Source organism: Cupressus sempervirens, chromosome 8, assembly GCF_028749045.1.
Source record: "Cupressus sempervirens isolate cs-2001-9-10 chromosome 8, ASM2874904v1, whole genome shotgun sequence".
In the NCBI taxonomy this organism is placed as follows: domain Eukaryota; kingdom Viridiplantae; phylum Streptophyta; class Pinopsida; order Cupressales; family Cupressaceae; genus Cupressus; species Cupressus sempervirens.
In genome coordinates, this window is record NC_143125.1 from 368266752 (window position 1) to 368284496 (window position 17745).

Here is a 17745-nt window from a genome sequence, read left to right on the forward strand (position 1 = left end):
AGACTGTGTATCTCCTTATCTAATCAAAAATTCAAATTAGTCAGCAATATCTAAATCTTTGACATAATTTTGCAACCTTAGAATGCAACTTATACACATTTAGTCATAATGAGTACCATTCAAAAATAACCACAACCTGATATGAGTGTAAACCCTTTCAAATTAAACATCAAGTCATTTGACTAATATAAACATTAACATATATTTCAAGAAATAAATAAAAATAAAAATTACTAGTTGTGTTTTTTCCTTGTTGGGTTCAGGCATGACATTTTGGTATCAGAGCATTTGGTTACAACACATGGAGCCTAACCCATTACGTCTAACCTATGAATTGCAACTTTGTGTAGAATGCCCATAGTCACTTGTAATGGTCATTAGAGGGCCAAAGGTCCTAGAGAAAACTGAGTAGGCCAAGAGGAGTTAGGGCAGGATGTAGGAGGACCCCCACTAGGGCAACCTTCAAATCTTGATCAGGTTCTATCAATAATCTTATTGAGGTAGTGCAATAGAGATTACCACCTATCATTCCATAGGTAGGATAACAAGGTATAGAGGGGTAGGGGCCTATATCAGGGAGAGAAGTAGGACTTTCCCAACTAGACTTGTAGAGGATTAGGGGGAAGCATCAGTACACCAAAGAGATCCACCCCCTGCATTAGAGTGAACACTAGTGAGAGCACCCCAAGATATTGGGGATGAGATTAGTGACTTACTATGACTCAAGCCACCCATATTTACTGGTACCATAGATGGCACACATGAGGAGGCATGGGTATATATTTTACAGAGGTGCTTTGGATTATACACCCACAGGAGCAATCTGAAGGCATGATTGTCCATACAAATATTACGAGAGGATATCTCCAACTGGTGGCAACAGGAGGAGACTATAGAGAGAGTAGACATAGAGACTCTCACATGGGAGTCCTTTGTGGATCATTTCAAAGACAGATATTTGTCGAAGCACTTTAGATAGAGGCAGGTTAAGGAGTTCCATGATCTTCAATAGAGAGATCTCATGGTGGCCTAGTATGAGAGTAAGTTCTTGGAGCTACTTCCTTATGTGGAGTACATGAGAGATGAGAAGCAACACATCCATTAGTTCATTAAGGGCCTTAAATTATCACTCCAAGGATCAGTGTAGTTGGCATTTCCTACCACTTTCAGAGAGGCAATTGAGATGACATTGGTTATCAAAGACATTTGTACTAGACAGGAATCTCAAGATAGGTCCCATAACCAGAACCCCTCCCAATAGCCAATACAATAGAAACCCTCTTGGAAGGGTAATTAGAGTCATTTGGTAGGGTCCTCAAAGGACCCACAAACAAAAAAAAGAGGCCAGTAGGACACTAGGTAGAGATCTTCTTAGGGTTATCAGGGTGTTACACCCAAACTGTGGTAGTCACAAGGCCCCAGGTCTGATCATAGGCCATAGGCCCTGTATACATAGCCAGCTGGGACTCACCTATCCTTTAGGGGAGACTTTAATGGATCTAGTAGGATTAGGGGTCAGCAGTAGTCCAGACCACAAGGGTTACAAATTCAGACCCATGGGCCATGTCATGCTTGTGGTGGTATGGGTTATATTGTGAGAGAATTTCCATAGGGTCCCACAATAGATAGTCAATGAGGAGCCACCTTAGAGCCCATAGTAGGAGATATGGGTAAATACCATAGGGTGTTTCTAGTGGTTGATAACTGTTAGGCTAAGCATTGGGCCATTGTGATTGAGGCTATAGGTTGAGTTAGATAGATAGATAGCCTTAGAGCCCATTCACATATTGGCTTGGTGGACCCTCTCACTTTGAGGTAGAGAGTTGGACCAGGTTAGGATCTAGTGGGACTATTATGATGAGGTCACATCATCATGGGAGGATGTAGCACAAATGAGAGCACAATCTCCTATCTTTTGATGAACTCCAGGAGGAAGTTCATGCCTAGGGAGGAGGATGTGAGGCCTCACCCCAACCCATCATAACATAGATATTGTATTTCTATTTTGTTGCTCAGGACTAGATATCTCAACATATATTTTGATACTTGATGGATAGTAAATTTTGCTACTTATCCAATGATATTTACCTTATGGTTTTCCATTATGATATGTATTCGGACTTAACTGGCATAGTTGATGAATTAATGGATATTTACTCAATACTTTATTATTATGATAGAAAATAGAATTATGATGTGATTCAAATGCTTGATTTGATCTTGTAAGGGAAGTTAGTAATATGCAAGTTTTTGAGGTTTAATGATTAAATGCTTTATATATAAATGATGGAGAATAAGAAATTAATTATGGAGTGTGTTATATGTGAATGGTAGAATAACAAAATTATCATGTACCTTTACTTTCATATGTATTTTATATGTGACTTTTCATTGGACTATTAATGCTTGAGTTTAGTGTGCAAGAAAGGAACCATGGAAACATGATGGGGATATAAGGTATAAACGCATGCTAATATGACATTTCCAAGGTGAATCTTTAAAAGATTCATAAACCTCATTGTGATGTGTTTATTTTGTAAATGTGAGATGTATGTGTGTAGTATGTATTTCATGAGTAGATTCAGAACATGTCATGTGTGATGTATAGTGAAATTTTGTGTCACTTGACACTTGTACTCATTATATGGAAATAATATTTTCTATGAAGATGGATCATGTAGCCACCTTATCTCAAGTTAAATTCCCTAATTAAGAATTAGATTTAATTGCCTTGATTTAGTAAGGGAAACAAGGATTGTGAGGATAAAAAGTAGCTCTAAAGTGAATTTGTGATGAAAATAAATCCTACCCACGATAATATTTTAAGTTAGGGAGCTAATAGTGACCAATAGGGTGGCTAGAAGACCTAGAAGACCCCAAAAAGAATGCATTTTATATTGAATCTAAAAATGGGAGTCATTTATAGGGGCATGGCCAAACTAGAAACTCACTTGCTCAATTTCTAATTTAGATACCTTTAGGGTTTGGAATAAGAGGATAAGGAGCTCTACTACAACCTTCATTTTCCATTACTCGGAGTGAGGTTGGTATCCATGATCCATTGTATCTCTTCATTTCATTATGGATTTGATATGGTGTATTATTCATTTCATTGTATGATTGATATGGTGTTTCTTCATTGCATTGTAGATTTGTTATGTTGTGGATGTGGTTTGTGAAGAATCTTGTTGTATGTATGTTGGATGTGTAAAGTTTTATGTGATCTTTTCTTGAATCTTGTTTTGTTCATGTTGTTTATTATGTAAATTGGGTGTGAAACATCATTCACCCTTGGGAGGGAAGAGATGCTTGGGTGAAGGGGTTAGTTGGGCTCACCCATGTAGTTGAGAAACTCTACCATGTGTGGAAATGATTTTGATGTGTTTCAATGGAGTATGAATTTATGATTTCTTGCATTCTTGGAGGTAAAAGCAGGTGCATGAAGGGGGAAGATAATGATAAGCATTGAAAGAGCATGTTACTTACGAGAATATGTGATTTTATGAGATTCATGGATGTGAAATTCTCCTCATGGAGAGAGTGCACCTTCACCCTATATCTTGATTCTATGGAAGAATCTATGTGCAAGCCTTTGGATGGGTTGTATTGTGTTGTGTTTAAATTGTTTTGTGTTTAAATTGTGTTGTTATAGTTTGTATGGTATGTGAATGTGAAGGTGTGAAACCATTTGTGCCTTGTTTTTCCCAAGATCGGTGGGTGGCCTCCTTGAGGCCTAGGTTGGGAGGTGAGCCTCCATGGTTCTACATATTATCTCTTATTTATAGGTTTTTGCTTGAGGTATTGGACATTTGGAATTTGTAAAGTCTCACCTTTGTTTAGGAAGAGAGAACAATATTATTGGAGTGGAGAATAGAGAAACAAGCTCCATCTTGTTAAGTGAATTATTATGTATTTGTAAGAATGTTGTTATTATTCTCATTTATTTGTTATTAGAAAGATTGTGAATCATATATGTATTGTAGAAAGTTCTCTCCATTTGTGTATCTTGATATGGTGAACTCACCACCTTTTGTGTATACTTGATAAATGGTTGAATGTAAGCTTGAGAAGATCTTGAAGGAAAAATTCATTGTATTGATGTTGTTGGTTTGTAATCTTGGATATGAATGCATTGAAGAAAGGTTTGGGTGTCATGGTAGACATTAGAAAATTAATTAGAAGATTATAATTTTGAAATTCTTATTTTCTCAACACTAATATGAATAATTTAGATGCATTGGTGTTCAATCTTGATTCATACATAGTTTTAGAATATGCAATTGATAGCTAATGGATTCGTAAATAGTTTTAATCATGAAATAGAAATCATTCTAGAATTTGAATACTTGATGTTCATGGGTTTACCAGCAATAAAAGATTTTATTTATGTTCATATTGGAATATCTTATGATTACGCCGAGAGGCATTCTATACAATGGCAGCACAAATGCCAAGCACGGGAATATGCCAAGATTCCTTGTCAATAAAAAAGATTTGGGAGCAGTTACAAACTTCCAAATTAAATATTAAAAAAGAATTATCGAAATAATAGCTGGCTGAAATAATAGGAAGCCAAATGGAGGCCGAAATAATAGGCCCAAAAAAGTAGGGCCCGAAAAAGTAGGACCCGAAAAAATAGGGCCCAAAAAAATAGGGGCGAAATAATTTCAATATGATTTTTTTTTTTGTTAAATATAATTTTGCATACACATTCATGCTTTTTTTTGCGGGGAGTGGGGGAATTTGAAACAAATTCGTGGAATGTGAAGAGACGTCTGTTGGGGGATATGAGGAGCCTCTCAGAAGTTATAAAACCAAGGCTCCTCATTTCATTTTCATTTTATGTTTTTGCAAGAAGGAAGAGGTGGAGGTTATTGGAGGATTAGATTGGAGTTTTTGAATAGGATTAAATTGAAGTTTTGGAGTAACATTTTTGCAAGTGAGATTTCTATTTTTTATTTACATTTTCATTTAGATTTAGATGTAGATGTAAATTTAAATTCAAAATTAGTTATAATATTCTACTTTGATTTAGATTTCAATTTTAATTAATTTCAATTTGGTTGGCTCTCATCCACAACAAATAGTGTATTGTGTATTTAATGGGTGCATTGGAATGCAGATTATCAGCCTAATGGCCAATCTCCAGTTTCCTCCACAAGCAAACCAATCTCTTGAAAGATCCCTCTTTCGAACCGAAAGGATATGGCAGATTTCTCTCCTCCCCGGCCTCTAAAAACAGAGGAAATTCCCAATATAGTTTCTAATTTTCGAAATGCTGCCATGAATGCAATAGATGCAAGTATGTTTTTTTATTCTGATCTATCTTGGTTTGAAGAAGAGAATGTTCCTTTTGTTGACATAATCAGTCCTTTTACGAACAGGGTTTGACGGTGTTGAGATCCATGGGGCACATGGGTACCTTGTGGACCAATTCATGAAGGACAGCGTGAATGATCGAACAGATGGCTATGGCAGAATATTGGAGAATCGTTGCAGATTTGCACTTGAAGTTGTGGAAGCAGTGGTGGAGGAAATCGGAGCAGAGGATGTGGGAATTTGGCTTTCTCCATTTTCAGATCATGCAGAAGCGTATGACTCAAATCCAGAGGCACTGGGACTTCACATGGTGGAGGCTCTAAATAAATATAAGATATTCTATGCTCATTTCTTTGAGCCTAGGATTGATAATTCGTAGACGACGATAGCGAGTGAAAAGAGCCTGATTCCCATAAGAACAGCATTCAAGGGAACATTTTTGGCTACAGGGGGTTATGATCGGGATGATGGTAACGAAGCTATTTCCAGTGGCAAGGCAGATTTGATTGCTTATGGCCAACTGTTCTTGGTAACTGATATTTCTATTGTATATTCCCATGCCCAGCACGAGAAGTTTTAATCTATACAGTTTATTTTGTGCATTTAGTGCACAAAATAAAGAATGCATATGCAATCAATTTTTTTATCAATCTTTATGATAGCTTTTTTTTTTAAATAGAAAATAAAAAATAGAAAATAGAAATTATTCTTTTATGTATGTAGAAAAAAATTAGAAAGATTTTATGTATGTAAAAAATTAAAAGAATTCTATATACATCTAGATTTTTTGAAAAGAATTCTATTTACATCTAGATATTTTGATTGAAATAACCATAATGTAAAAACAAAATATAAAATAGAAATGTTAATATATGTATGTAGAAAAAATTAGAAAGATTGCATGCATCTAAAAAAATTCTATTTACATCTAGATTTTTTTAGAATGGAAAAAAATGGATAATAGAAATATTAGTTGCATGTTTGTAGAAAAAAATTAGAAAAACATGTATCTAGAAATTAAAAAGATTCTATATGTGTCTAATTTTCAGATTTTACTTTATTCTAAACTAATTATTGATGGATATATATTTTAAAAATATTTATGTAGTTTAAAGTTTAGATTTTAATTAATTTGTATGCAAATAGGAAAAAGAATAAATATTTTATATATATGTAGATTAATTTCTATTTTTAAAATTTACAAGTAAATGAGTACTTTATTCATTTAAAGTAAACAAGTTTTTAAGTAATATATTTTTATTTTAGAAATATATTAATCATAATGTTCATTTATTATTACTTATTTAATATACTTACTCTCAAATCTAAGACAATAGAAATGATATTTTATTAACTTTGAAATAGGGAAGTGTTAAGCAAGTTCGTTTACAAAAATACCAAAAATATATTTGGTCTTTGATCAAATTGGAGTTAATATTAGAAATATAAATATGATCATTAACAATTAAGCTAAATTCAGTTCAAAACAATAATATTATTTAAATTTAAATAAATTTTTTTGAAAAGAATTCTATTTACATCTACATATTTTGATTGAAATAACCATAATGTAAAAACAAAATATAAAATAGAAATGTTAATATATGTATGTAGAAAAAATTAGAAAGATTGCATGCATCTAAAAAAATTCTATTTACATCTAGATTTTTTTAGAATGGAAAAAAATGGATAATAGAAATATCAGTTGCATGTTTGTAGAAATAAATTAGAAAAACATGTATATAGAAATTAAAAAGATTCTATATGTGTCTAATTTTTAGATTTTACTTTATTCTAAACTATTTATTGATGGATATATATTTTAAAAATATTTATGTAGTTTAAAGTTTAGATTTTAATTAATTTGTATGCAAATAGGAAAAAGAATAAATATTTTATATATATGTAGATTAATTTCTATTTTTAAAATTTACAAGTAAATGAGTACTTTATTCATTTAAAGTAAACAAGTTTTTAAGTAATATATTTTTATTTTAGAAATATATTAATCATAATGTTCATTTATTATTACTTATTTAATATACTTACTCTCAAATCTAAGACAATAGAAATGATATTTTATTAACTTTGAAATAGGGAAGTGTTAAGCAAGTTCGTTTACAAAAATACCAAAAATATATTTGGTCTTTGATCAAATTGGACTTAATATTAGAAATATAAATATGATCATTAACAATTAAGCTAAATTCAATTCAAAACAATAATATTATTTAAATTTAAATAAAATAAGCATGTTTACTTTGAAACATCAAACAACTAATTAACTAATACAATAATTAAAATAAATGAATCTATTATGACATAGAAAAATATTTTCGAAGTATAATTTCTTTGTTTTTGAATCAATATGAGTTTTTTTTTCTACTTGAAAAGATAAACCATCCTAATTGTCATCCTTAGTTAACCCTAACAACAACCCCTACCTTAGCCCTAGCCCCAACAATGATGTACAATCTAACTATAATCCAACATTAAACTATAATTATAGCACTAAAACATATCCCTATTGATATTCTAAACTCTAATCATAACGAAAATCTCAGCCCAAACCATAATCTAAACCAAAAACCTACACACTAATATTGGTTATAGTCCTAACCCTAAAATCTAACCCTTAACCATAATGTAAAAACAAACTCCAAAATATTGATCAAAATCCTAAACCTAACTATAGGGATAACCATGATATTAAACTCTAAATCTAGTCCCAAGGTCCTAACCATGGTGTAAACCTATAACCGAACTCTTAAAAAATTTACTAATCCCTGATCCTAATCACATTCCCAACTTTAAACTTGAACCATAAACCATAGTTGTAACCATAATCATAAACTTAAACAAAACCCTAACCCTAAAGGTACAATCATAAAATTAATCATAGCTTAGACCCTAATCCTAGCACAAACCACAATCATGACCAAATATAAATCTTCACCTTACCCCTAATCATAATTTCAATGTTAACCCTAACATTAGTTTCAATCCTTCCATGATATGAACCCTAATATAGACTTCACCTTGATCCTCACCCTAATCTTAAGTCTAATTAAACCCTGAATAAAACCTAATCTAAATGATATATCTAACTATAATCCTAACTGTAATTATCATACAACCCAATGCTAACCCTCATGTATATTTAATCCCTAATCTTAACTCTAAATATTCTATAAACTCTAGAATTGACCTTGATTCTAACCATAACCCTAAAATCTAAATTGTAACCATAGCACAAAAGGTGGGGAGCCCTGCTACATGGCACAATTCTAGGTCTTGGAGCCTCACGAAAGCACTACAGAGTGAGGAAATGTCAAAAAGGTGACATGTAGTAGCATGACGCAATTTTAGGCTTTAGAGCATTGTAGAAACAATGCAGTGTAAGGAGGAGCTAGAATGGAGACTCATGGAAAGAAGAGGAAAGACATTCATGTCACTGGCGAAAAACTATGAAAAGAGATAACATGATGTCTTAACCTCCCACAAAAAATGCAAGCTTGATCCTAAGGGGGAATTTGGTTTCCCCAAAAATGAATGATGGTCATCGATGAAGGTCTTCCTCTTGAAATAGACGGCATAGATGCATTGTGAATCCTCACCAATGAAGGATTAAGTCACAACCGTCGATGTAGATTCTCCCCTCAAAAAGGATGATTGAGATGCAATGATGAAACTCCTCCCAATGAAGGATTAAGTCACATTCGTCGATCAAGATTGGCTTTATTTCCAATGGATGACTAAGATGTAGTGAAGAGATTCCTCCCAACAAACAAAGCAGATAGCACAAAAGGTGTGAACCCCCTCCATGTGGCACAATTTTGGGTCTCAAAGACTCATGAAAGCATCGTGGAGTGAGGAAATGTTGGAAAGGCAATGCGTGGTAGCATGATGCAATTTTGGGCTTCAGAGAGTTGAAGAAACAATGCAGCATGACGAAGCATCAGAATGGAGATGCATGGCAGCATCTTGTGCAATTCTAGGCTTTAGAGTGTTTCGAAGACACTAGCATATAAAGAAATGTTAGAATGGGAATGCATGGCAACATCTTGCACTTTTGGGAAGATGGGAAGATAGCTTGCAAAGAAATAAGAGTTATCGAATCTCACAGCATGAATCAACCCGACCAAGAAAAAATGATCCAGCGTGGTCAATGAAGAAATCGAGCCAACACAAAATGTTAGCCGCCAACTTTAGCGATGTTAACCCTCTGCAAAGAACCTATCCCATTTAAGGTCTCTCAGATCAGACATCAGTGATGGGTTGAATAGGGGGAAAAAATAGCACACAATGCCCTCCTAAATGAAATTCTAAATCTAACACTAATAACCATGGTCCTACTTCTTTTCCTAACCTTATCCATGAGCATGGGAATATACATATTATTATATAGGGCACCTTATATAATAATAAATATAATCTAAAATCCCAACCCTTACTCCCCTCCTAACTATAACTGTGACCATAAGAAAACTTCTAAATATAACCCTTCCTCTAACTCTAACCCTAACCCTAACCCTAACTATAACTGTAACCCTATCCCTACCACTAATTGTAACCCTGAATCTAACTCTACCATAATTGGACTTTAACCCTAATTATAACTATAACCCTAAACCTAACTCTAACCTTAACCGTAACCATAACCATAACCCAAAACCTAACCCTAATCCTAGCTAGAATTCTAATACTCTGTCTACCCCTAACTCAAACTATAGCCCTAACTATAACTCAAACTCTAACCCTAACTCATATTCTAACCCTAAACCTAACCCTAACCTTGACCCTAACCCTAACCCTAAGCCTAAGCCTAACCCTTTGTCTACCCCTATCTCTAACCCTAACCCTAACCCTAACCCTACCCCTAACTCTAAGCCTAAATCTAACTCTTGTTGTAAATCTAACTCTACCATAATTAGACTCTAACCCTAACCCTAACTTTAATCCTGACTAAAACCCTAACCCTAACCCTAACTCTAAACTTAACCCTGACTCAATCCCCTTACCCTAACCTTAACATTGATATAACTCTCTCTATATATAACCCTAACTCTAAATATAAACCTAACCCTAACCCTAACCCTAACCCTAAATCTAACTCTAACCCTAATTGTAAGTGTAACCCTACCCCTACCCATAACTCTAACTATAAATCTAACTCTACCATAATTGGATTTTAATTTTAACCCTAATCCTAACTCTAAGCTTAACCCTGACTCAAAACTCTAACCCTAACCCTAACTCTAACATTAACCCAACTATAAAATTAACTCTATTGGTAACTCAAACCCTAAACCTAACCCTAATTCTAACCCTAACTCTAACTCTATCTCTAGCTCTAACCCTAACTCTAACCATAACTCAAACTCAAACCCTAAACCTAACCCAAATTATAATGCTTTGTTTACCCCTAACTCAAACTATAACCCTAACCCTAACTCAAACTCTAACCCTAACTCATACTCTAACCCTAAACTTGACCCTAGCCCTAACCCTAACCCTAAACCTTACCCTAACCCTAACCCTAACCCTATCTATAAATCTAACCCTAACCCTAACTCTAATCCTAATCTTAACCCTAATTCTAATCCTAACACTAACCTTAACCCTACCCCTAACTCTAACCATAAATCTAACTCTACCATAATTAGAATCTAACCCTAACCCTAACCTTAACCCTAGCTCAAACCCTTACCCTAACTTTGTCCCTAACCATATATCTACATATGACTATAACATTTTACATTACAATATCCCAAAAATAAAAAATATATTTTTATCTAAACTAAACTCCTTATATTAAATTTAAAATAATATTTGACTCAAACCTTAACCGTAACCCTAACCTTAACCATAAACATAACTCTACGCCTAACTCTAACTCTAATTCTAACTCTACCGTAATTGGACTCTAATCCTATCCCTAACGCTAACTATAAGCATAACTCTAACCGTAGCCTTAACCATGAGCATAACTCTAACTCTAGATCTGACTCTACCATAATTGGACACTAACCCTAAACCTAACCTCAATTTTTTTATTACTAGGCCCATAGTTAACAAGCCAACTTTATTGCGATTTTAGGGAAAACTTCGTGAATATGAGTCTAAATCTTGGGCAAAAGATATTGCTTCTTATCTCTCTTGGGATTTTGCGCTATTTCAAGAGCGAGAAATTGCCACTGGAGGAAAAGCTATCAAAGAACAATTAGCTGGTCTAAATCTGCAAATGATTATAGATCATTCATATATAGAATGGAAGGAAATAGATACAAAAATATCTATATTATTGGGGTTGGGGATACAACCCCAATTTTTGGACTCTCCTTTGAAAAAACTAAAACCTTGATTCAAACCTTAACCCTAACCCTAACCCTAGCCTTACTATAACCCTAACCCTAATCATAACCATAACCATAACTCTAACCCTAACCTTAACCATGACCATAACTCTAACCCTAACCTTAACCATAAACATAACTCTAATCTAAACCTTAACCATAACTCTAATGATAACCATAACCATAATTCTATCCTTGACCTTAACCATAGCTCAAACCCTAACCCTAACTCCAAACCTAACCCTAATGCTAACCCTAACCCTAATTCTATCCCTAAGGTTAACATTCACTGTAATGTTAACTTTGTCCCTAACCATATATCTACGTATGACTATAACATTTTATGTTACAATATCCCAAAATTATTATTTTTTAATCTAAATTAAATTCCTTATATTAAATTAAAAGATATATTTGACTCAAACCCTAACCCTAACCCTATCCCCACTATAACCCTAACCATAACCATAATGATGACTCTAACCGTAACCGTAACCATGAGCATTACTCTAAACCTAACATTAACCATAAGCATAACTCTACCCCTAACTCTAACCCTAATTCTAACTCTACCATAATTGGATTCTAACCCTATCCCTAACCCTAACTATAAGCATAAGTCTAACCCTAGCCTTAACCATGAGCATAACTCTAACTTTGGATTTGACTCTACCATAATTGGACTCTAACCTTAACCTTGACTCAAACCTTAACCCTAACCCTAACGTTAGCCTTACTATAACCCTATCACTAACCCTAATCATAACCATAACCATAACTCTAACCCTAACCTTAACCATGACCATAACATTAACCCTAACCTTAACCATAAACATAACTCTAATCTAAACCTTAACCATAACTCTAACAATAACCATAACCATAACTCTATCCCTAACCTTAACCATAGCTCAAACCCTAACCCTAACTCCAACCCTAACGGTAATGCTAACCCTAACCCTAATTCTATCCCTAAGGTTAACATTAACTATAATGGTAACTTTGTCCCTAACCATATATCTATGTATGACTATAACATTTTACATTACAATATCCCAAAAATAAAAAATATTTTTTTAATCTATATTAAACTCCTTATATTAAATTTTTAAAAATATTTTGAAGCATAATTTTATAGTAACTTCATACAACTCTAATTAAAAATTAATTAACAATTTTATAGTAACCTTATCAAAATAAAAAATAAAAAGTAAATATTTTTCCTATTGCGCCGCGACTGCCACTAGCTATATATACCTCTATATATATTACGTCGAGAGTAATCGTTCTCGAGGCGCCTATTTTTATTTTCATTAATCCCAACTTCGATTAAAATAACTTTGGGATTAAATAAAAATAGGCGCCTCGAGAACGATTACTCTTGGCGTAATATATATAGAGGTATATATAGCTAGTTTAAATTATGTTAGAATTATGTTAGTTACTATGTGCAATACATTAGAGTGCTAGATATAATAGGTAATATAATGCATTATACAATGTTTAATTTTATCAACCCAAGTATAAAGAAATTTAGATAATGCATGAGGACGCTAGTCAAATTTTTTTTTTAACTTCATAAGTAACCTATAGGTGCATATTTTCTTACTGGAAAATGTATGGCATTTCAAAAAAAATACAATCAATAAAATAATATATTCTTAATATAATGAATATATCCCTGTCAATAATAATATAAAAATCCACTAAGGCACCCAACATAATAATGTTGCCCTACAAAAGGATGATCAAAATAAAAATGTAAGGTACATGGTTAGAAATCAATGTTAAGATGAAACAAAATAAATTATTTAAAAACCCTTCCCTTGGAAGGGGTGACTGTAAATCTTAAATATGGCAAGTACCCTTGCTAAAAGAAAATATTTTAAATTTTTTTTACCTCCCTCTTTGCTGACCTAGCTAGATCATGACATAAGTCAGATCTCATTCAAGTTAATAAATGTGAAAGGGAATGAGTTGGGAGGTGGTCCCACCACCCCCTCATCCCTTCCCACACCCTCTTACATATGTAGACATAGTTTTAGAAGGGCTGGCTGAATTCCAAGCTAGTTGAAATCACGTGTTCCAAGGAAAGGAGTTAGGTGTGGACAACTTTATGTTATGAATTTTAAGGTTGGGAGGGACTAAGATTTAAAAGGTGGGTAGGTAAAGTAGAATATAATTTAGTATAAAAGGTAAAATAATAAATTATGAGTACATGTAATCTTTAGTAAATTTAGGGTCGGATAATTTAAGTGTAATATCATGATAAGGTAGTAGATTGGTAGATGGGTTGTAGGTTAGTGCTGACTTTTCTTAGGAAAATTATTAAAAGGATTAGTATGTATAATTAAATCCATATTAATTACTATTTAATATTAGTATAATATATGAAAAATTTTATTAATGTGTTAAATTAGATATAGAATATGGAAAACGAGTTGGGATGGCTAGTTTATATATATATTTTTATTGAATTATCTTTGGGTAAAGGGTATTAGAGGTTAGATAGTTAGTTGTTATTTTACTTTTATTTCTTTCTAAAACAAATATAAATATACTTTAAAAATATATTAAATTAGGCATGTGATTGTAAGTAAGGTGATACGTTTATAGAAAAGAAAGTTTATTTATTTTTAAATATGTTAAGGTGTAAGTTAGCATAGTGTAGGGATTAATATATTTTGATTATAGCTTTTAAAAAAAAATATGTTAAAGAGTGTAAGTTTGCATAGTTTAAGGATTAATATATTTTGGAAAGTGTAATATATATATATATATATATTATATTATGTTGTTGGGGGTGGGGGCGTATAGGTAAGATTGGTAGATAGGTAAATTTAAAATTTAATATGCTTAAATTAGTTAATGATTTTGTTTATTATTTAAGTTATTGTTAGATAAAGATTAAGATAGGATGTAGTAAAAAGAAAAAGAAATATTAGTAAATAGAATTTATTTAAGGTTCAGTTAAATTAGTAAAGTACGTTGTGAAAAAAGTATAAATAATAAATTTTTAAAAAATTACAAATAAAGGTAAAAAAAGGGAAACAAATTTAAATGATTAAATAAAAATATCTTTAATTACTTATGTAGTAAGTAGTTAAAAAAGTAATAACTCAAAAAAAAAAAACTCTTTTCTACTATATTTAGTTTTCCTTTTAAAACATTGTTAACATTTCTTTACAATTAAATTTTAGTTTTAATAATTAGTTTGGGAGCTACTTATAATTAATAAATAATTTTAAAAAGAAACTCAAAAAAATACTCTTTTCTACTATATTTAGTTTTCTTTTTAAAACACTGTTAACATTTCTTTACAATTAAATTTTAGTTTTAGTAATTAGTTTGGGAGGTAGTTATAATTTGTAAAATTCATTTAGTTTACTAAAGAATCTAATAATATCTATATTTTATTATATATATATATATATATATATATATATATATATATATATATAATGTTGAACATCTTTTCAATTAATATATTTGTTTATAATTTATAGACATGTAAAGAGGAAAAAGAGAATCAATTTAAATAAATAATAATAAAGACCTAGTAGTAGTGCATACTCAAATGATTAGAGTTAAGAAAAGAAAAGATAGGTAGTAAGAAGTTCATCAAAGAGGACTATAATTTTTTCATCTAAATGAAGTGGAAAACAACAAGGGTAATCATAAAACATCTTCACGTCAGTATACCCCAAAAACATTGACTCAAGAAATTGAATTTTCACATGCATTACGAAGTATCTTAGTCAAGAGCATTGAAGGTGAGGGGTTATCATCCAAAATACAATTTTCACTTAGTAATGCACAAATTGATAGTCAACCCAGAAACCTACCATAGAAAACTTGAATCTAGATTTTGAACAGCACAATCTTCATTCCATCAGCTAACTTTAACATCTCCAAGTTAAGTGTAGACTATGTATCTTCTTATCTAATCAAAAATTCAAATTAGTCAACAATATCTGAATCTTTGACATAATTATGCAACCTTAGAATGCAACTTATACACATTTAGTCATAACAAGTATCATTCAAAAATAACCACAACCTAACATGAGTGTAAACCCTTTCAAATTAAACATCAAATCATTCGATTAAATTATAAACATTAACATATATTTCAAGAATAAAACATAAAAAATTAGTAGTTGTGTTTTTGCCTTGTTAGATCCGGGCATGACATTAGTGTTTATCAAGTTTCTTAGTGCACACCAAGTTCGACAATGGTTACCAAGTTCAAGTTACAATAATGTGAATCCAATGTTGACCGAGCCACACAATATCAACCAAGTGATTCAATTTATACCAAGCTCAGAGTGATAGCATTGATTGAGTTATACGGTGTGAATCAAATTGTTTAGTTTATATGTCAAGTTTTACAGTATTCACCAAGTCACCAGTGCAGACTGAGTTTAGATTACTTGGAAGTGATCAGTATAGACCAAGCCTCTATGTCTATCAAGTGCATGATGATTTCGAGCATTGACAGTGGATGTCAAGTATCAAAACCTCACTAAACTAGTCTTCAGAACTCGAGTTCCTACAGTTGGACCAACTTTGTGTATTTTGTGTAAATTTGTATTATAGCTGACTTAGTTAATTTGGAATTTGGATTGGTATATATACAATGTATTATACCACATCCAGATATGATGGTGAGATATATGAATTAAGCTAAAAAGAGAAAAAGTGTGAAGTAAAAGGCTACAACAACATAAGGAGAAACAAATATTTATTTCTCATAGCAAGGTGATTATTGCACTCAAAGGAATCTCATTCTACAAATCAAGTTGCAAATCAAAGATCAACCACTATTTCATCTTGACATGTGGAATAGTTAAATCCTTTCACAAGGATGACTTAACAATCTTTTGTAAATATCTTTACCGAGTGCATACTTCATTGTATGTTTGTAAATCTTTTTGCAAGGTAGACCTAACAGTCCTTATTGCTCCTAATAGGGAAGATCATTAGAAGTGATCAATGTAAGCCTTAACAGACTAACTTTATACCACAATACTAAATCTTGTAGGTATCATCCCCACACCAATTTTACTTTCTATTTGGAAGGTTTCTAGGTCACCATATTGTGTGTAAAAGTGTTATGAAAGTTTTAATGCTTTCATTTTCTCATGCATACAATTAGATCATAATACACATGAAGGATTAATTGGTAAATAAAGATTGAGTTTTATTGGTTATTGATTTACACCTCCCCTCTTAGTAACTTAGCATATCATTTATATTTCTAACACACATTATGTCAAAGAATACAGAAGCCAAGTAAAGAGCAATAGATATAGATATTGAATTCTAAAGAACAAAATGTAGAAAGAGATAGCAAGTACTAAATGCACAGCCTAATAGCGATTATACTGAACACTAGGAGAGAGAGGCAATATCAAAACTCAAGAAGAGTACTCCTAGTGGTGATATCAGAAATCAAGAAGAGTAACAACATCAAGAAACATAGATAGATCAAGAGAAAACAAAAAAAATCAATAATATGGTCCTGAGAAAAATTTAGCTACAATAAGTGATGATAGAGTATTTCTAAACCCTCAAGATTGACATTGAAATGAGGTGAAGGGAATGCAAAAACAAGAAAGATATGAGCGATATAGAAAAATCCATGATGATAGATAAGAAATTAGAACCAAAGAGCGACCATAAGAAAGTGATAAAACACCTCAGTTTGACTAGAGTTGACCAAGAAGGATAAAGTATGCAAATTAGGTCAGATCAAGTAGAAAGATGCATGATTTAGAAGTGAAAGATGTGAATTAAAGGAGGTACAAAGTGCAGAAATGATGAAGATATGGAGAAATGAAGATGACCCAATGAATATTCATAGATTAGACCCCAAAAGGTTAGCTAACTACATAGAAGAAGGTAGAATTTTAAAATGTGATTTTGACCATCAAGATGGAATCAAATTTTGATTTTGATCTTGAAAATGAATCTAGTATGTTAAAATTAGAGCAAAAGGTTAAATAGATGTGAGAATAGGGTAGAAAAGAGATGAAAAAAAGTGAAGAGAAGATGACAAGGTATGATC

General features: G+C 32.2%; 1 pseudogene; it reads left to right on the forward strand.

The window, feature by feature from the left end:
* The window catches only part of LOC149542850 (putative 12-oxophytodienoate reductase 10), a 90605-nt pseudogene extending 84706 nt beyond the window's left edge, over positions 1 to 5899 (forward strand).
* The last annotated feature ends 11846 nt before the right edge of the window (positions 5900 to 17745 follow it).